Raw genomic sequence first — 23,076 nt, 5'->3', positions numbered from 1 at the left:
TCTCCCTGAGTCCATTCCAGGAGGGTCTGTGGCAGAGGTTTCTCCGAGTCCATTCCAGGAGGGTCTGTGGCAGAGACTTTTCCTCGGAAAAAGGTTGAGTGTTCCCCTGATTCCCTTCCCTGCGAGCGTCGCTACGCAGGGGGGCAGAACGGCGGAAAATTCTAAACGTATAAAGTGAAAACACACTGATACAATGCAATCCTATTGGATTACAATAAAAAATAAAATAAAGTGACCTCAGATTGCCCCCCAGTGCTTTCTCCGGTGCCCCTGTCTGCAGTTTTACTGTACTTTGTGACTGTAAACTGCACAGTGACCATGGCATCAAAAAAGCGCGCCTCCACCTCAAAATCGCTATATGACCTGCTGGAAAACAGCGACAGCGATACAGAATCGCTTGCAGAGGAGTTGAGTGACAGCGACGCGTGGGGAAGTTCATCATCAGACGCAGAAAGTGATTTCAGCAATGATCCTGCGACTGTGCCCAGCGATGTGCGGACTTGGTGCTCGATTTATTGCGGTACGGAGCACGTAGCACCCCCAAGATTTCCGTTTACAGGAGCACCGGGGATCAAAGTGGATGTTGAGGATGACGACCCCTTGGCATACCTCGAGCTCTTTTTGAGTGATGAAGTTATCGCCAAAATAGTTTTGGAGACGAATCGCTACCAGGAGCAACAAGCTGCTACCCATCAGCGATTTTCAAGGAGCAGAAAATGGGAATTGGTAACCAGAGAGGACATCTGGAAGTTTCTCGGCCTTATAATTTTACAGGGAGTGGTGGGGAAACACCTGCAGAAATGGTATTGGACAACCAACAAATTACTGACCACTCCTTTTTTTGGCACCGTTATGTTGGAATATAAATTTTCGCTCATTATGGAATATTTGCACTTTGCAAATAATGAAGTTTTTGATGAGAGTTCTCATCCAGCTCCAAAACTGAAGAAAATGTGGGAGATTTACCAACTTATTTTGAATAATTTTCAGCAGACCTATGTTCCGGAGAGAGACATTACTATTGATGAAAGTCTTATGCCGTGTACACACGACCATTTTTCGGGTTCTAAAAAAATGACGTTTTTAAGGGTCTAGAAAAAACTACGTTTTTTTTCAACCCGATCATTAAAACGGCATTGCCTACACACGATCGTGAAAAAAATTCTCTAGCAAAGCGTGGTGATGTACAACACGTACGACGGCACTATAAAGGGGAAGTTCCATGCGGATGACGCCACCCTTGGGGCTGTTTTAGCTGATTCAGTGTTAGTAAGAGACGATTCGCGATTTTCAGTCTGTTACAGCGTGATGAATGTGCCATCTCCATTACGATTGGTAGTTTTACCAGAACGAGGGCTCCCATCTCATAACTTGCTTTTCGAGCATGCGCGGGTTTTTCACGTCATTAAAGCCCACACACGACCATTTTTCACAACCCGAAAAACGACATAGTTTAAAACGTAGTTAAAAAATGCAGCATGTTCGAATTTTTTTTGGCGTTTTTCAGAACCCGAAAAATGATGTGAAGCCCACACACCATTATTTTAAATTACATTTTTTAAAAACAAAGTTTTTTTCATGCCGAAAAATGATCGTGTGTACGCGGCATTATGGCCTACAAAGGTAGACTTAGCTGGATACAATATATTTCATCAAAGCGCGCTCAATTTGGCATCAAGTCATTAATGCTGTGTGAATCCAGCTCTGGGTACATCTGGAATTTGGTCCTGTACACCGGGAAAGGTGCCAAATTCTGCCAGCGATTCAGCGGTTTTGGAATGGCAACCACTTTGGTTGAGCCATTGCTGAAACAGGGCTACTGTGTCACCACAAACAATTTTTATACGTCCCCAAAACTCTATGAGTTCCTTCTACTGAACAAGATGGACACATATGGGACCGCGAGGCCTAACCGGCGTGACATGCCGCCAACCTTTGCCAATAAAAAGCTTGGGGCAGTAGAAATTATTGCCTGGCAGAAAGGAAAAATTATGGCACTGAGGTGGCGGGACAAACAAGACTTGTGCCTTATGAGTACCATTCATAACACCTCAACCGTAATGGTACACACCAAAGGTGGAAAGGATGTGCTGAAGCCACAGGTTGTGTTGGATTACAACCACACTATCGGAGGTGTGGACAGAGCTGACCAGGCCATGACCTTTTATCCAGCCATGAGGAAGCAACAAAAAAATATTATAAAATAATCTCCAGGCATCTTCTGGAGAACAGTGCCTGTGGAATGCCTTCATTCTGATGAAAAGAGTGACAGGCCTATGGTCCATGCAGACTTTGTGTGGAAGGTTGCAGAACTCTTCTTTCTAAGGCACCAAACGCCAACGGCTGTAAACCGATCTGGACGTCGGGCTGCTGGTGTTGTGAACGCGGAACGACTGACTGGTCGTCACTTTATGGACCACATTCCACCCACTGAAAAGAAGACGGCACCCACAAGGATGTGTGTGGTTTGCTGCTCCAAGCGCGACGACATCGGAAGGAAAATCCGAAAAGAAACGCGTTTCTATTGTCCCGACTGTGACGTTGGACTTTGTGCTGTACCTTGTTTTACAATTTTTCATACCCGAGACGTTTACTGAAGCAATACGACTACTAATATTGCACCCTTGTTTGACCCCCAAAAAAATCAGAGGCCCGGATTCAGGTAGAGCGGCGGAAATTTGAGCGGGCGTAGCGCATCTCATATGCGCTACGCCGACGTAACAGAGAGGCAAGAACAGTATTCACAAAGCACTTGCTCCATAAGTTACGGCGCCAAATTCAAAGTAGGAAGGAGGTGGGCGTGATCTATTAAAATGAAGCGTGACGCCATGCAAATGAAGGGCCGAGCGAATGGCGCATGTGCGCGCATGCTCAGAATCACGTTGCATATACTCCCTAAGATACGACGGCTCAATGCCTACGACGTGAACCTAACCTATGCCCAGCCCCATTCACGTACGACTTACGTAAACAACGTAAAATACAGCGGCTGTTACGTGGCCCATACCCTAACATGACTTACACCTGCTTTATGTGGAATAACTTTACGCCAGACGTACGCCTTACATAAATGGTGTAGATTACTGCGACGGGCGTAAGTACGTTTGTGAATCGGCGTATCTCGCTCATTTACATATTTGACGCGTAAATCAATGGAAGCGCCCCTTGCGGCCAGCGTAAATATGCGCCCAAGATACGACGGCGTAGGAGACTTCTTGTTTGAAGAATCATGCGCAGAGATACGACGGCGCATCCGTGCACTTACGCGGCATATCAGAAGATACGTCGGCGTAAGTGTTTTAAGAATCCGGGCCAGAATTTTTGAATATACTATTTACTAAAATGTATTGAATAAAAAGTATTGTTATTATTAAATTATTATAATTTATGATTTTGTGTTTCAAACTTTATCATACCCGAGATGTCTACTAGACTCTGGTTTGGACAGATTTAGGCGAGATATTCCTAAGGTCCCGTACACACGAGAGGATCTATCCGCTGGAATTGATCTGCGGATCAGTTCCAGCGGATAGATCCGCTGGTGTGTACATCCCAGCGGATCTTTTTCCGCTGATTTTTTTGGCCCGACCGATTTCCAGCGGATAAAAATTTCTTAGCATGCTAAGAAATCTATCCGCTGGAATCGGCTTCAGCGGATCGATCCGGTGGTCTGTACAGACTCACCGGATCGATCCGTCCGATTCCCTCCCTCGCATGCGTCGTAATGATTCGACGCATGCGTGGGTATCCTTATATGACAGCGTCGCACACGTCGCCGCGTCATCATCGCGGCGACGCAGCGACACGTCATCGCGAAGGGATTTCGGCGCGGATTTCGATCCGATGGTGAGTACACTCCATCGGATCCAAATCCGGGGAAATCCTCGAGAGGATTTATCCGCGGATACGGTCCGGCGGACCGTATCCGCGGATCAATCCTCTCGTCTGTACCCGGCATTAGAAATACAGGCCTGCAATCTAAAACGCCAAATTTCCATGCAAAATAATAGTACCACTTTCAGCACCTAAAATCTCAAAGAATCATACCACCAGGGAGGTTAATGGCCCCTTCCCCCACTCTCCATCCTGAAACATCCTCCTGTGTGTTTGCAGCAGCTGGCGGGAGGGGAAATGACAGCACTTAGGGGGCACATGGGGGGGGAGGGGCGGTAAGCAGGAAGAATCAAATAGAGGACATGAACATGTGATCTGTGTGGTGGGGGAAGAGGGGGGGGGGCAATTACAAGAACCAATCTCCTTGGCTTCTCTCCCTGCAATCACTGAAAGCTGGCAGGAGGGAGAGGAGGAGAAGCAGCTTTCAGCAGCTGCAGGGAGAGACGCACAGGAGATCAGTTCTTATAATTGCCCCCCTTCCCCCACCACACTGATCACATGCTCCTGTCCACCATGATTCCTCCTGCTGTCCTCTCTTATCTGTGGGGACACACGACTCTCCTCTCACATGGAGTGCAGAGCGGCGCTGTCAGTTTCCTTCAGTTTAGGTGCGGAAAACTGCAGACATGCTGCATAACCCCACACAGCTCCGCCCCGCACATCACACACGGGTTTGGGTGTGAACCAGACATAGAAAACAATTGTTATCTATGTGTCTTGCACAGATGTGCATTTCCCTAGTGCAGAACAAGGCAGATCTCTGCAGATGGTGAGAATAATGACCCCGAACTCTAAACTGATGACCTGTAAAGACTTTTATAGTGTCACCGATGAGAAATGTTTCATATCACAGATTTTCATCATTACACCGACACACACTCTTTATTTTTCTTCATTCAATAAACTTTTTATTATAATGTTACTTATAACAAGATTGCAGTCATAAAATCAGGGAATAGTAAAGGAAGAAATCCGATTGGTCAGGAAAATGACGTGTCTGGAATGTGGAGGCGGAGTCATTATTAATTTGTGTACAATACAATACACAACGTGTTACATTATTATAACAAAGTATTGTAGAAAAGATCACACCACAGAAAATGGGGGAAAGGAGAAAATAAACCCAGATATGAAGGTGACATTTGTGTACGAGGAACACCTTAACAATTACCACCATTTTATTCTCCAGGGCCTCTGCTATCAGAAAATAGATGTTTGGGGGTTTTATCTAATCTTCAGGCCTAAAATCTGCATTTTACCATGTGTGCAAAAAGAATGGAAAACCAGCTCTGGCAGTGAAAGGGTTAATGTGAGCTAGATGGGATCACTCTGCTGTGGTCACACCCTAATCATTAGAGCTCCCCCTAGCTGCAGCCTGGTAATAACATTGCTAGGAGGTCTATTCATTTATCTGCTACATACTTCCCATCTTTATATAAACATCTCCTGACATTTAGGGGTCTAGTCATAAATAATTGTACAGCAATTTTCCGGGTGAAAATACATGTAAATTCCTTCTGTGTGAATGAGGGGAAAATGGAATTTAATTGGCTATTTGCTGGTCGAATAATTTCCATTGATTTAAAATAGAAAATACTACATTTGCCACTAGCTGGAGATAATTGCTATTATACTTAGCGCCACCTAAAGTCCAAACATAGTATTTCTCATTTTAATTCAATGGTTAGTGTAATAGTGTTGTCTTATTTAAGTTCTATCCTTCAGTGTGTACTGTACTGATAAGTGTATGAGTATGATCTCAGGTATTAGTATGAAGACATGTCTGATGAAGGGAAATAAGACGTCTGTTTTTCAAAGAATTTATTGGACTAATGTGACAATCATTCATCCAGCTGTTACAATTTCTGGCTGTGATCTAACACAGTGATTTCCTATGATCATCAGCTCCATCTAGTGGCCATAATCGGGTATTTTTCCTGAAATACCTCAATTAGTGCAATACTGCATTATGGTCACTAGATGGAGTCAAGGAAATCAGAGTATGAAACAAAATACGGACAATATTCATCACAGCTGGGTGAATGCCGGTCATAACCGTTCAACTATTTTATTTATAAACAGACCTCGAAGTGTTTGTGAAATCTTCCACCACAAAATGTACTCAGCCAATGAGAGGTAATGACTCCATTTTTATTTTTCTCCTGCTATCAATGGCCAACACGGTACAACACTTCATCCATGTCTTTGGTGATCTCTGATCTCCTTATGAACTGTTTCTTACATGATGAAGATCAGCCATGGAGTATATCTGAGGTGTATATCAGGGTGTGCTTCTTCCCCACATGAGAGCTGTGATGTCCAGCAACATTCATATACAAGACATTTCCCGCACTCACTAATACACCTCGAGGGGTTGTGTGGGATCCCTGATGTACAGGAAGACAGGACTTCAGAGAGGAACATTTCCCGCACTCAGGACATTAATGCGGCTTCTCCCCCGCGTGAGATCTCTGATGTCTGTTAAGATGGGACTTATCTGAAAAACATTTTCCACACTCAGGACAGGAATACGGCTTCTCCCCCGTGTGAGATCTCTGATGTGTGGAAAGACTGGACTTATCTGAAAAACATTTCCCACACTCAGGGCAGTTATACGGCTTCTCCCCCGTGTGAGATCTCTGATGTTTTGAAAAACCGGACCTATCTGCAAAACATTTCCCGCATTCTGGACATGAATACGGCTTCTCCCCCGTGTGAGATCTCCGATGTGTGTAAAGACCGGACTTCTCTGAAAAACATTTCCCACACTCAGGGCAGTTATACGGCTTCTCCCCCGTGTGAGATCTCTGATGTTTGGAAAGAGCGGAACTATCTGAAAAACCTTTCCCGCACTCTGGACAGGAATATGGCTTCTCCCCCGTGTGAGATCTTTGATGTCTGGAAAGATCAGACTTCTGTGAAAAACATTTCCCACACTCAGTACAGAAAAAAGGCTTCTCCTCCGTGTGAAATCTCTGATGTGTGTAAAGATAGTGCTTCTCTAAAAAACATTTCCCGCACTCAGGGCAGTTATACGGCTTCTCCCCCGTGTGAGATCTTGTATGCACATTAAGATCAGATTTAAAGCGGAAACACTTCCCACACTCAGTACAGGAAAACCTCTTCTCTGTTAGAAGGACGGCGCCGTCCCTCACAGTCTGAGGTTCCTCAGGATAAGAGGAATACGATGGTCCGGCACCGTCCCGCACAGTCTGAGGTTCCTCAGGATAAGAGGAATACGATGGTCCGGCACCGTCCCGCACAGTCTGAGGTTCCTCAGGATAAGAGGAATACGTTGGTCCAGCACCGTCCCGCACAGTCTGAGGTTCCTCAGGATAAGAGGAATACGATGGTCCGGCACTGTCCCGCACAGTGTGAGGTCCCTCAGGATAAGAGGAATACGATGGTCCGGCACCATCCCTCACAGTCTGAGGTTCCTCAGGATAAGAGGAATACGATGGTCCGTCCCGCACAGTCTGAGGTTCCTCAGGATAAGAGGAATACGATGGTCCGGCACCGTCCCGCACAGTCTGAGGTTCCTCAGGATAAGAGGAATACGATGGTGCGGCACCGTCCCGCACAGTCTGAGGTTCCTCAGGATAAGAGGAATACGATGGTCCATCTACACTGTGTGGTGCCGGATGGACATTTGAGGTAGTCGGGTTTTCTCCTGGACTATACTGTGTGATGTCCTCATCTTCTACTTTACAGTCTGGAGACAAAGTGAGACAATCCTCTGAGGTTTTCCTCATCTCCCGTCCATCTACTAAAATAGAAATACAAAGATTATTACTAGACATCAGCTGATTGGTTCCCCTAAACCAGGACTCCGCCCACATCAGGCAGCTTTGTCTCTGAGGATCTTACAATTCCCCCCTCAAGGTAACTAGTAAATGGGTCCTCTAAACTCCTACCAGATCATTTCTTTATTCATGGACCTTAGTCAGAGAATGAGGAAACAACGAGAACTGTCTTTTATAGGAGTGACAGTGATGAGGGGATTATAGGACGAGGGTCAGGAGTATGTAATGTACAACATAGAGTATATAGTGCAGGGGTCAGGAGTATGTAATGTACAACATAGAGTATATAGTGCAGGGGTCAGGAGTATGTAATGTACAACATAGAGTATATAGTGCAGGGGTCAGGAGTATGTAATGTACAACATAGAGTATATAGTGCAGGGGTCAGGAGTATGTAATGAACATGTAGCACCCTGGTGTTTAAGAAGGGTGGCTAATAAATTGAGTTCACCAGGTGGTAGTTATTATTGCTTATTGTTAGGAGATCTACTGATTCCTCTCTAACTTTGGATTTGCACCTTTTCTCTTCCGTCACTAGGTGGCACTAGATAGACAAGGGTGTAGCAAGGTCGGATTATGAATGGATGGGGTGCCTCAGCCAATTTGCAGGGGTTTCTTTGGTCCCTTGGCCTGCTGGGAGAGACTATTTATTTGGGGGGAGTCAGGTGATCAAGGTTTTGTGCCACCTGGACAGCTGTCTGGGTGGACGTGTGTTATGTTGCCCGGGTTCATAGGCCGGAAGCCTGAGGCCTATCCAGGAGCAAGAGAATTAGTGCAGGATTGGGACTGCAGGATTGGAGTCCAACTGAGAGTAAAGATTCAGCCGAACAGGGAACCAGCTGTGGTTGGAGGTGGAGGGGAAGCTGTTGCCACTAAGGGACCATCCACCTTGTTACCAGAGACTACAGTTGGTGAGCTGGAGCCAGTACCAGAGCAATCTTCTCTCCAGCCTGGGACATTAAAGAAGTGGGAAAGCTTCAACAGGTGCCAAGCCAGGGGCCCAGCAGGTTAGCAGGGGTGACGCTCGAGGAATATACAGCGGGTTATCTGTAGAAGAACTCAGGAGATTCAGTGGCCACTGAATCTGGAAGTCCAGTGAGTAGGGAGGAGCCTAACACCTCCCGGTTCGGTTCGCGGCAGAACAAGCGAATAGACCGAAAGTTTGTGCGAACATTCGAACACCGTTAAAGTTCTTGGGGCCCGAACGTGAAAATTCAAAAGTGCCCGCAGGCTCTATATACTCTGAACAGCAGTATACAGGCGGTCCCCGGGTTACAAACAAGACAGGGACTGTAGGTTAGTTCTTAAGTTGAATCTGTTAGTAATTTGGAACTGGTACATTTTGTAAGTGTAGCTCCAGCCAAAAAATCTATTTTTAAGCTTTTTGGAAAACATAGGGAAGGGTTATCACCCCTGTAACATTTGTTTTGCTGTCTGTGCCCCGTGTTCAGAAGATTTCACCTCACTTTCTGTCCCAATGACAATTGGATTTGGAAAATTTGGGGTTATTAGGGAAACAAGGATTGGTGATAAAGCTTCAGTGGAGAGGAGACACCTTTTTCCCATATTAACTCTTACAGGAGAGAATTTCCCTTCCTAGGGGTAGATTTCCTCTCACTTCCTGTTGTCTCCTTCCGTTTGTAAGTAGGAGTCGTTTGTAAGTCGGATGTTTGAAAGTAGGGGACCGCCTGTATATACTATACGGCCTGCCCTATATACTCTGCAGAAAATCGTGCCTTAGCTGTTGGTGGTACCAGAACACAGTAAGTCCTCACCGTTACTCTTGGTGGGTGCAGGAACGGGCCCTGCTGTGAAATATTAGATCAAAAAATGTAATTAACAGGGGCGTGTAAACAGGGGCAGAAAAATTGGGCCTTAGGCAGTGGTGGTAGTGCCCTGAAACAAAAATATTCTTAGAAGCTATCAACATGAACATTGAGGAGGAATAGGATAGTCACTCAGCATAGGCAGTCTTCAAGGGATCCCACATCCATAGAAAAATCAATTGGTTACATCAGCATCAGGTGCTTGGTAGCTGGAGATCCAAGACTGATTCATTTTTATGAAAGTGAGCCGATCAACAGAGTCTGTGGACAGGCGCACTCTGTGATCGGTTACAAAGCCTCCAGCAGCACTGAATGTGCGATTGATGCAGGACAGGCCAGTAGCTCAATTGCATATTGTGCAAGCTCTGGCTCAGCTGCGATTCCCCTGTTTTTAAACGAATTAGACAACGTTGTCTTATTTTTTATTTGTGTAAACCAATCCATCTATCTGTCACCCCTTTTTGATGAACTATTGTGTGTTTTTCTATGATTAAAGTTCATTGTACCATCTCACTTTTTTGCTAGATTGTTCTAGGCCATCAGAACTGCATTGACATAGTATTCTATGTGAATGAGACTTGGATAGATGCACTGAACTATATGTAGATTTATATATACTACCTCTTTGTAAGGTATTTATAATCGGTTGATCCAGGCATTACTCCATATTTTTCGCTCTGTCCAACGAGGCCAAGACATTGCCTTCCACATGCTGGTAGAGAGCCGGAATGGTCTTCCGTGAAAAGAAATGGTGTTTGGGAACATGCCACTGAGGTACCGCACATTCCACAAATTCACAAAAGGGGGCAGTCTACCAGCTGAAAAGGCAGCAGTTGCAGTGCTAACAATTTAGCCAAGCTAGCATTCAGACCAGTGTTTCTCAACTCCAGTCCTCGGGGCGCACCAACAGGTCATGTTTTCAGGATTTCCCTCAGATCAAACTGCTGTGGTAATTACTAAGGCAGTGAAACTGATCAAATCACCTGTGCACAATAATGGAAAGCCTGAAAACAAGACCTGTTGGTGCGCCCCGAGGACTGGAGTTGAGAAACACTGATTCAGACGCTGAGCATGTGGATGGCTGGGACCATATTTCTTTCTACGATTTAGCAACAGGGGTAGGGAAATTTGCCTGCTACAATCGGATGTTGGGACACCTAATTCTACACCTTCATTCCTCTCAGTGCAGGTTTCTGAGAGGACTGAGTGTATAGTGGGGTTGGAGATCCCAGCTGATGAGGAGCAAGGAGAGGTCCGCCTTCTTCTTTCATGTGGGTCTTTTAAGTGCTGTTGCCAACAGACTGCATGGGAGGTCGTCATATGTCTGGTCAAGCATGTGGTGCCCAAGCGGTTGCTGTTTTGGCCACGCTTGATACGCTTCAGATATAATGTTGCAAACAGCAACGGTGCGATCTGTTGCACATGTGTGAAAAAAGGCCCACACCAAAGAGCTTTTCAAAATACGCGGGGAGTCAGCAGCGCCCTGCACATGCTTAGCTCTGCGGTGTGATGCAATAGGGTGGCTCCCCTTAAGCTGCCCCCTGGAGGGCATTCTGCCTTATTGGAGATGTTCCTCCTCCTCCTCTCTTCTATCAGGCACCCAAGTAGAGTCTGACCTCATCATCCCCTCCCTCCTCCTCACTGGAGCAAACTTGGCAGTATGCTGCAGCTGGGGGAACATGACTGCCAGTTTCTTGTCCTTCTTGGGCACCCCCTCTCTCTAGGCTCACGTTACTCCCTTCCTCAACCTGGGTCCCATCATCAGAGCCTTCAAAACGCTGCACATTCTCCTGCAGCATGTACCCGACACTGTGGTAGAACAGTTCGGGGGACTCCTCTGTGCACGATGGTGGGGCTAGGGAAGGATTGACTGATGACATGGAGCCTGGGTGACAGAGGATGAGGACGGCTTTGTTATCCACTCCAACAACTCTTCTGCATGTTGTGGCTCAACGCCGAAAAAAAAGGACATAGGCTTGGCTAGACTGGATGCAGTGGATATATATATGTAGGAGACTGTGTATATATATATATATAATTTATTGGACTGCAGCTCACTGAATCACCTGCCTGCTCAATCTAAATGACACTCTGTCTCTGTCCACGCCAACAACACACTACACAGGGCTGACGTGAATGCAGCCTTATATAGTCTGGGGCGTGGACTTAGTCCCCCCGAGCCATGATTGGCCTATTATGGCTCTCTTTGCTGATGGCGCTGGAATTGGCCAAAGAATGCGGGTCATAGTGCATGCTTTGGCCAATCATCACACAGCAATGAACTGCGATCTCGCAGTACATTATGGTGCGTGACGCGACACTTGAATTTGGCACGAACGCCCCATAATGTTTGTTTTTCGATGAACGGGCGAACAGCCAATGTTAGAGTGGAACTCATGTTCGACCCGAACATAACGCTCATCCCAACTAGTGAGAGACCGGGAGCTCAGGGAGAGAAGATCTGCAGTGAGAGACTGTGTGAGAAGAAGAGAACTATTCTGTGTTACCAAGAGTTATGTAGAACTACCGTTAGTGACTGTAACAAGATTTGTTACCATAGGAGACAGCGGTCCTACCTATACAGAAGTGGTGTCCGGCTGGAGGCCTTCCACTGTATAGCAGTCTACCTATAGAAGTCTCGGAGTCTGCCAATTGTCATTGCATCTACTCAAATGTGTCCTGGCTCTAAACCGGCTCTCCAACCGTTCTTGTTCAGAGATAATAAAGAGTTTGTAATGTACACCATAGAGTATATAGTGCAGGGGTCAGGAGCATGTAATGTACAACATAGAGTATATAGTGCAGGGGTCAGGAGTATGTAATGTACAACATAGAGTATATAGTGCAGGGGTCAGGAGTATGTAATGTACAACATAGAGTATATAGTGCAGGGGTCAGGAGTATGTAATGTACAACATAGAGTATATAGTGTAGGGGTCAGAACTCATGATATTGGAGTTCAGTAATCAGTGGTGGATGAAATGTTTCCTGGAGACAAGTTGCAGAGATCCCACACCGCTGCCTCCCATCTCCTCAGACTGCACTCAGTGACTTGGGTCTGAGACTATACAGACATATCCCTCCACCCGGCACAGCCAGCAAATAACAGAGCAAGTAACCCGGGAGAATTGTTGTGTCAGAGATCTCACTAGACCCGGGCATGGGGCAGAAGACCCAAGGTACATACCCCAGGTGTCTAGGTCAAGCAAACCCTATGGTGAAAATCAACATTTTGCTGCCAGCTGAACCCCAGAATCTCCATAAATCCAGTCTAGAGACATAAATTGTGTCTGCAGCACAGAGAAGGAAGATTATCCGAGAGAAATACAGGAATACAGGACGGGGAACACAGCTCAGGAAAGTGACCAGGGGATTACAGGCTGATATTATCCAGTCCCCGCCCTACTCTGGACCAATCAGTGAGCAGTATGGGTGGAGGAATGGATTTAGTGTTAATGACCCACCTGTGCTGATCTCTGTAGGAGTGTCCTCCTCTATAAATCTCCCCGTTATTCCATCCTCCTCCATAGACTGCTGATCATCCCTCACATACGTCTCTTCTTCTTCTGATTTCACCTCAAATTCTATATCGATTGGATCTCCACTCTAAACCAAGAGAATAAGAGAGAATATCATCTGTAAGATATAAACTTACATACAAAATCCACACATTGTGATACATTTGCCTATATGTCTCAGTCTAATTCTCCCTGCTTGCCCTGTGTAATTCTGCCCTCGGCTAACAGGTTATTGAAGTGCTAATGTCCCCTCTCTATTTCTAAAGGTTAATTGATCTATTGTGTTGTGTGAAGGAGATCTGTGTTTAAGTGGCTTGTGTTAATTATTCTGATTGCTTCATTGTGGTAATTATCTCTCTATATGCGGGGTCGAGCGGTCTAGTTAATGTATTCAGTACAACTAGTAATCAGCGTCCTTGATGTCATTGTCTAAAGAAAATGTGTTTTCAGACTCGGCTCCGTCGTGTCTGCCTAATCATCTGTATGGAAGCCCCAGTGTGACGGGGGCGGAGATTTGTCGTTGTAACAGTTTTGGAAATGACATATAAGCTGTGTGATATAACATTAAAGTCTGTCTTGTGCTAGCAGTAAGCCTGGACTAATGTGTGGCTTAATGGGCGATCTCAGGAATATTCCTCCTAGTGGAATATTGGGGTGATGTTCTTATGGAAGAAGGGAATCTTTGACGGGGATATCATACCGATACCGTCACAATTGGTTGGTAGCAGTGGGATTTTCCCTTCTATTCCCCTTCACACCCGGATTCCAAGCAGACACTGGAAGAACTACTGGAAGTTCGTGGAAGGATTGCTAGCAACAAAACCAAGCGGGTCATCATAGCAGAATTAATGGAGCTAGACCAGTAGGACGGGATTGCAGCAACGCCAGCAGTACAAGAGATGGAGACACCAGTGATTCAGGAAGAGGAATCGCCAGCCAACAAGCTAATGAGAGAGAAGCTAGCATGGTTCGGCCCGAACCCAGCGGCGGATGTGGTGCTGAAAGTGATGGACCTGTTAGTAAACGCAGAACTACAGGAGGCTAAACAAATAAGAGACGCAGAGCTACAGAAGGATAAACAAATAAGAGACGCAGAGCTACAGTTAAAACTGGCAGCAGTCCAACCAGCAGCCGCACATTCTCCAAACAGTGAGTACAGCACAGCAGACACAAGGAAGATTCCGTTTAGCGCTTTTAAAGCTTTTGATGAAAAGGACTGTGAGATTGATAACTTCCTGGCGGATTTTGAGCGACAATGTAACCTGCACCGAATAGCTAGAGGAGAGTGGGTTGCAATATTGTCAGGCAAACTGTCAGGCAAAGCTTCTGATGCTTTCCGGACCGTGCCAGATCAGGATATCCATAGCTACGCCCGGGTTAAAGAAGCGCTCCTGGCTCGTTATGCAGTAACCCCAGAGTCCCACCGACAGAAGTTCAGGGACTCACGCAAAACCACGAAAGACTCTTATGCGGAATGGGCATGCCAGTTGTCCCGGTCGGCCTCTAACTGGGCTAACAGCAGCCAGGCCACCACCGCAGAGGACATTTTGCAACTAATGCTCCTGGAGCAATTTTACAATCACATCCAGACGGACGTCAAAGATTGGGTGAGAGATCGCAGGCCCATGACTCTACCAGAGGCCGCGAAGTTGGCAGATGAATATGCGGATACTCGCAAGACAAACCAGGTCACACCACGGGTACAACCTCCATGACCAACGGCACCCTCACACCCACCAGCCGCTAGATACCAACCACCTAACAGACCGGTGACATCTAGCCCTCGCTATCCACGTCAGGAGGACAACGAACAACGCTGCTTCCGGTGCAAACAGCTGGTCACTTCAAGCAGAATTGCCCCATGAATGACAACACCAGGTCAAATTGGTCTCAACCTGGGTACCGCCCACCAGCAGCAGCCCATTGTGTAGACTCGGCTTGGGATCCCCAGGAGCTGGGTCGGGAAGAACCATTGGGCACCCCTTACGAAGCCCTCATGGTACAATCTGTTATTACGGACAACAGGGAACACCATTGTCAGCTGGTCATGGGCTCCAGCCCTGAGCCGGAGGGGCCCTGGATGGAGCTGGGCAGAAAGAGGCACCGCCGGCCACCCTTCAAGAAGAAGAGGTCCTGGAAGCCGTATAACAAGCTGACCTGGGAGGAGAAGAAGCGACTGGAGGAGAGGGAGTCGCAGCGGGCGTCCCAGATGCGGGCCGAGATGTTCGCCAAGGGCCCACCGGTGGCCCCTTACACCACCACCCAGTTCCTGATGATGAAGGACCACGTGAAGAGCCTGCAGGACATGAGCAAGCAGGAGCTGATCCGTGAGTACATAGAGCTGGAGGAGTGCATAAGCCGAATGGAGGAGGAGAACAACCGCCTGAGGTCACAGCAGGCTGACCCCCCCAGGCTCCATGAACTGGAGATGGAGCTGGAGAAGCTCAAAGAGGAGAACCGGCAGCTGCGGAGGGAGCAGAGGGTGGCTGACCCTATGGGGCACTGATCCCCCCCCCCCCCCGGACTCTGAGCACCAGTGCTACAGCATTTCAACAAATATAACTTTTTCTTTTTATGAATCTCCTGTGATTGTCACTTCAGAGCCATAACCTGCCCCTCCCATAGCGGGACACCTAGACGGCGGCGCACAGACCCATCCGCCGTCTTCACACTGACTTCTGGTGACTCTGCAGATCGCACAAAGACTTGGGGACTGACCGGTGTGTGATCTGACGACCCGGTGGCATACCTGAGTCTGAAGCAGTGCCAAGGGAGGTCAGTCACGCCAAACGGAGTTAACCTCGGACTAAAAGCTCTGAACCCGTCAACCCTACTGGACCAGGAAAGGTCCAACCGGGTTTGCCGGAGCAGGGAGCAAAAGGGGGGCCATTGTGATACATTTGCCTATATGTCTCAGTCTAATTCTCCCTGCTTGCCCTGTGTAATTCTGTCCTCGGCTAACAGGTTATTGAAGTGCTAATGTCCCCTCTCTATTTCTAAAGGTTAATTGATCTATTGTGTTGTGTGAAGGAGATCTGTGTTTAAGTGGCTTGTGTTAATTATTCTGATTGCTTCATTGTGGTAATTATCTCTCTATATGCGGGGTCGAGCGGTCTAGTTAATGTATTCAGTACAACTAGTAATCAGCGTCCTTGATGTCATTGTCTAAAGAAAATGTGTTTTCAGACTCGGCTCCGTCGTGTCTGCCTAATCATATGTATGGAAGCCCCAGTGTGAGGGGGGCGGAGATTTGTCGTTGTAACAGTTTTGGAAATGACATATAAGCTGTGTGATATAACATTAAAGTCTGTCTTGTTCTAGCAGTAAGCCTGGACTAATGTGTGGCTTAATGGGCGATCTCAGGAATATTCCTCCTAGTGGAATATTGGGGTGATGTTCTTATGGAAGAAGGGAATCTTTGACGGGGATATCATACCGATACCGTCACACACATCATCTCCACCAGTCCATGTTCTAGATGCTCCGCCCCACCGACCTTGTAACAGTGGGGGATGGTGTGACCTTCCTGTGTGGAATCCCGGGAATACAGAGGACGGGGACATCTCTCTGGGGGGTTCCTGGTATTAGGTGGCTCCATCATATCCTTGTGTCCTTCTGATAACTCCTCCATCACTCCATACTCCTCATCCTCCTCTTTATACTCTTCTTTACCATCAATATTATCATCCCCGAGGTTTCCACTCTGAATATATAATAAAACATTCATTATAATAAACATGTTTGTGTATAAATCATAACCACCAATAATTGTTCCTCATCTACCTGATGATGGTGGGGGATGGTGTGTTCTTCCTCCATCACCCCATCCTCATCATCCTCCTCTTTTATCCCTTCTTTCACCTCAACTTTAGGATCTCTCAGGTTTCCACTCTGAATATAGAATAAAAATGACATCAATGGTAACAATGCAGATAATGTACAGATCCTAATGATACTATCAGTGATTGTTCCTCATCTACCTGATGATGGTGGGGGATGGTGTGACCTTCCTGTGTGGAATCATCCCGGGAATACAGAGGACGGGGACATCTCTCTGGTGGGTTCCCATTACTGGATCCATCTGTAGGAAACACACACACTGACTGAATCCATTGTTTCTATGTGTTTATCAGATGATGGGGGATCTAGGTGGAGCCTCCGTACTGCTCTCTCCTTTACAATAAAGTCTCCTCTTACCCGGTGATGTGAGGGGTGGCTGATTGTCCATCATGACGTCCTTGTAGAGATCCTTGTGTCCTTCTAAATACTCCCACTCCTCCATGGAGAAATAGACAGTGACATCCTGACACCTTATAGGAACCTGACACACACAATGATACAGTCACAATCCAGACACATTCCTTGTCTGTTACTGGATAATGTCCCAGAATCCTCCTCACCTCTCCTGTCAGCAGCTCCATCATCTTCTTGGTGACTTCTAGAATCTTCTCCATGTTGTGTCTCTCGGGTTTTAGGGAGTCACATGGAGGCACTGTGATGGTCATGTGATCACCTGACTTCACAAGAGGAAATCTCTGTATTGGAGAACCAATAGGAATATCATGTTAGACTCCCAGAATCCTCCTCACCTCTCCGGTCAGGTCTGTGTATTATTAATAGAGATAAGAGTGATGTCATGTGACCTCCCAGAATCCTCCTCACCTCTCCGGTCAGCAGGTAGATGATCTCCAGGGTGAGGTTTAGTATCTTCTCAGTCATATGACTCCGGTCCTCCTCCATCCTCATTGGTGCCATCATTTGATCTATACAGGTCTCCTTGTAGACGGATAACTTTGGGAAATGAAAGTAAGAATTATTTGGATGGTATTGGTCACACAATAATAGGATGTGGATGTAAGGGGGGGGGGGGGGACAGGAGTGTTGCTGTACATTTAACCACCTCAATATCAGACATTTTTACCCCCTTCCTGCCTAGGCCAATTTTTAGCTTTAATGATAATTACTCATTCATACAACACTGTTACCAGATGAAATTTATTTTTTTCAGACAGAGTGTTCTTTTAGTGGTATTTAATCCCCACTACGTCTTTAGTTTTTTGCTATATAAATTTAAAAAATGCCCAAATTTTGCAAAAAAAAACATTTTTTGTTATAAAATTGTGCAAAAAAATACTTGTCTTCATAAATTTAAGCCAAACTGTATTCTGATACATTTCTTTGGTAAAAATAACCCAATTCTGTGTATATTTGGTCTGTAGGAAAGTTATAGCGTCCACAAACTATGGGATATATTATGAAAATTGATCAATCCTGATGTATCTCATTTCTTGAGGCCCTAAAATGCCAGGACGGTACAAATATCCCCCAAAGCGACCCTTCTTTTGGAAAGTAGACAGTCCAAGGTGTTTAGTAAGGCCTCGTACACACGACCGAACATGTCTGCTGAAACTGGTCCACGGACCAGTTTCAGCAGACATGTTCGGTCGTCTGTACGGCCGACCGGACAATTTTCCGGTGGATCGGACAGGTTTCCAGCGGACGAATGTTTCTTAGCATGCTAAGAAACATGTCCGCTGGAAGCCTGTCCGTCGGACATGTTCGGTCGTCTGTACGACTCACCGGACATGTCCGCTCGGCCGAAAGCCCTCGCATGCGTCAAAGTGATTCAACGCATGCATGTAAGCATTGACCTTCCAGGGTCGCGCCCGTCGCCGCGTCATCGTCGCGGCCACGTCACCGCGTATCCTGTCCACGCGGATTTCGGTTTGATGGTGTGTACAACCATCAGACCGAAATCTCCGAGTGGACATGTCCGATGAAAACGGTCCGCGGACCGTTTTCAGCGGACATGACCCCTCGTGTGTACGAGGCCTTAGAGGTATGGTGAGTTTTTTGAAGCTGTACATTTTTTTTGTCAGAATTTTTTGGGTTTAAAATGAGGAAATATATATTTTTTAAAAGTGTGAGAAGCAGGTTATTTCTCACACACATCATGGGCATACTTAGAATTACACCCCAAAACACATTCTGCTCTGCCTCCCAAATATAAGGGTACCACATATGTGAGACTTCTTTACAGCCTAGATGCATAGAGGGACCCAAAATCCAAGGAGCACCTTTGGATCTCAAGGAGCATAAATGAGGCATCTAGTTTCCTGACTACCTATTAGAGCTGCACGATTCTGGCCAAAATGAGAATCGCAATTTTTTTGCTTAGAATAAAGATCATGATCCTCTCACAATTCTAGCGGCGTAAAATCTTTCACATTATACAAAAAATGTGGGCTAACTTTACTGGTTAGGTTTTTTTTATTCATTAAAGTATTTTTTTCCAAAAATTGCATTTGAAAGACCGCTGCCAAATACAGTGCGATATAAAATATTGCAACAACCACCATTTTATTCTCTAGGGTCTCTACTAATATATATATATATATATATATATATATATATATATATATATATATATATATATATATATATATATATATATATATATATACATATATATATATATACAGGGCCGTTTGAAGGAATTTGGGGGCCCCAAGCAAAATGGACATGGAGGCCCCCAACCCCCCCCCCCCCCCACACCCACAAAGTCTACAGGAACCACAGCACAGCGATCCACATACGAACAATTGAACATTTGCAAAAAACATCGCTGTACCATAAAATCAGCCACTGTGCCCCATCAAATGCAGCAACTGTGCCCCATCAAACGCAGCCACTGTGCCCCATCAAAAGCAGCCACTGTGCCCCATCAAACGCAGCCATTGTGCCCACTAAATGCCACTAATGTGCTTTTAAAGCCTATTAAAGCCTATGAATTCAGCCACCCGGCTTCAGAAAAGGGTCCGGATGCATGAATAGGGGGTGGCGGTGGTGACGGTGTCCATGGATAGATTCATGCAATGCATAAATATATCCATTATTCATTAAGGGGGTGGCTGGAGAGAGGGGCAGCCTTAATGGGTTCACCGCCATTGCCTGGGTGGTGGACACAGAGAAACCTCCCCATCAGACCAGCTCAGGGTGGGTGGCTCAGTAAGCTACTGTAACTATATAGCTGTGTCTGATAATAATTGTCACCTCGCAATCCACTTACACCCCTGTGAGAGGAGTGTACATTTCTGGCACCCTGAGCTGGTCTGATAAGGGGGGGGGGTGTACTGTATAGATAATATAGCCCCCCCTCCCCTTATCAGACCAGCTCAGGGCGCCAGAAATGTACAGCACAGCAGACACAAGGAAGATTCCGTTTAGCGCTTTTAAAGCTTTTGATGAAAAGGACTGTGAGATTGATAACTTCCTGGCGGATTTTGAGCGACAATGTAACCTGCACCGAATAGCTAGAGGAGAGTGGGTTGCAATATTGTCAGGCAAACTGTCAGGCAAAGCTTCTGATGCTTTCCGGACCGTGCCAGATCAGGATATCCATAGCTACGCCCGGGTTAAAGAAGCGCTCCTGGCTCGTTATGCAGTAACCCCAGAGTCCCACCGACAGAAGTTCAGGGACTCACGCAAAACCACGAAAGACTCTTATGCGGAATGGGCATGCCAGTTGTCCCGGTCGGCCTCTAACTGGGCTAACAGCAGCCAGGCCACCACCGCAGAGGACATTTTGCAACTAATGCTCCTGGAGCAATTTTACAATCACATCCAGACGGACGTCAAAGATTGGGTGAGAGATCGCAGGCCCATGACTCTACCAGAGGCCGCGAAGTTGGCAGATGAATATGCGGATACTCGCAAGACAAACCAGGTCACACCACGGGTACAACCTCCATGACCAACGGCACCCTCACACCCACCAGCCGCTAGATACCAACCACCTAACAGACCGGTGACATCTAGCCCTCGCTATCCACGTCAGGAGGACAACGAACAACGCTGCTTCCGGTGCAAACAGCTGGGTCACTTCAAGCAGAATTGCCCCATGAATGACAACACCAGGTCAAATTGGTCTCAACCTGGGTACCGCCCACCAGCAGCAGCCCATTGTGTAGACTCGGCTTGGGATCCCCAGGAGCTGGGTCGGGAAGAACCATTGGGCACCCCTTACGAAGCCCTCATGGTACAATCTGTTATTACGGACAACAGGGAACACCATTGTCAGCTGGTCATGGGCTCCAGCCCTGAGCCGGAGGGGCCCTGGATGGAGCTGGGCAGAAAGAGGCACCGCCGGCCACCCTTCAAGAAGAAGAGGTCCTGGAAGCCGTATAACAAGCTGACCTGGGAGGAGAAGAAGCGACTGGAGGAGAGGGAGTCGCAGCGGGCGTCCCAGATGCGGGCCGAGATGTTCGCCAAGGGCCCACCGGTGGCCCCTTACACCACCACCCAGTTCCTGATGATGAAGGACCACGTGAAGAGCCTGCAGGACATGAGCAAGCAGGAGCTGATCCGTGAGTACATAGAGCTGGAGGAGTGCATAAGCCGAATGGAGGAGGAGAACAACCGCCTGAGGTCACAGCAGGCTGACCCCCCCAGGCTCCATGAACTGGAGATGGAGCTGGAGAAGCTCAAAGAGGAGAACCGGCAGCTGCGGAGGGAGCAGAGGGTGGCTGACCCTATGGGGCACTGATCCCCCCCCCCCCCCGGACTCTGAGCACCAGTGCTACAGCATTTCAACAAATATAACTTTTTCTTTTTATGAATCTCCTGTGATTGTCACTTCAGAGCCATAACCTGCCCCTCCCATAGCGGGACACCTAGACGGCGGCGCACAGACCCATCCGCCGTCTTCACACTGACTTCTGGTGACTCTGCAGATCGCACAAAGACTTGGGGACTGACCGGTGTGTGATCTGACGACCCGGTGGCATACCTGAGTCTGAAGCAGTGCCAAGGGAGGTCAGTCACGCCAAACGGAGTTAACCTCGGACTAAAAGCTCTGAACCCGTCAACCCTACTGGACCAGGAAAGGTCCAACCGGGTTTGCCGGAGCAGGGAGCAAAAGGGGGGCCATTGTGATACATTTGCCTATATGTCTCAGTCTAATTCTCCCTGCTTGCCCTGTGTAATTCTGTCCTCGGCTAACAGGTTATTGAAGTGCTAATGTCCCCTCTCTATTTCTAAAGGTTAATTGATCTATTGTGTTGTGTGAAGGAGATCTGTGTTTAAGTGGCTTGTGTTAATTATTCTGATTGCTTCATTGTGGTAATTATCTCTCTATATGCGGGGTCGAGCGGTCTAGTTAATGTATTCAGTACAACTAGTAATCAGCGTCCTTGATGTCATTGTCTAAAGAAAATGTGTTTTCAGACTCGGCTCCGTCGTGTCTGCCTAATCATATGTATGGAAGCCCCAGTGTGAGGGGGGCGGAGATTTGTCGTTGTAACAGTTTTGGAAATGACATATAAGCTGTGTGATATAACATTAAAGTCTGTCTTGTTCTAGCAGTAAGCCTGGACTAATGTGTGGCTTAATGGGCGATCTCAGGAATATTCCTCCTAGTGGAATATTGGGGTGATGTTCTTATGGAAGAAGGGAATCTTTGACGGGGATATCATACCGATACCGTCACACACATCATCTCCACCAGTCCATGTTCTAGATGCTCCGCCCCACCGACCTTGTAACAGTGGGGGATGGTGTGACCTTCCTGTGTGGAATCCCGGGAATACAGAGGACGGGGACATCTCTCTGGGGGGTTCCTGGTATTAGGTGGCTCCATCATATCCTTGTGTCCTTCTGATAACTCCTCCATCACTCCATACTCCTCATCCTCCTCTTTATACTCTTCTTTACCATCAATATTATCATCCCCGAGGTTTCCACTCTGAATATATAATAAAACATTCATTATAATAAACATGTTTGTGTATAAATCATAACCACCAATAATTGTTCCTCATCTACCTGATGATGGTGGGGGATGGTGTGTTCTTCCTCCATCACCCCATCCTCATCATCCTCCTCTTTTATCCCTTCTTTCACCTCAACTTTAGGATCTCTCAGGTTTCCACTCTGAATATAGAATAAAAATGACATCAATGGTAACAATGCAGATAATGTACAGATCCTAATGATACTATCAGTGATTGTTCCTCATCTACCTGATGATGGTGGGGG

This window comes from Rana temporaria, assembly GCF_905171775.1.
Source record: "Rana temporaria chromosome 4 unlocalized genomic scaffold, aRanTem1.1 chr4a, whole genome shotgun sequence".
NCBI classification, from domain to species: Eukaryota; Metazoa; Chordata; class Amphibia; order Anura; family Ranidae; genus Rana; species Rana temporaria.
Note: the sequence above shows the minus strand (reverse complement) of the source record.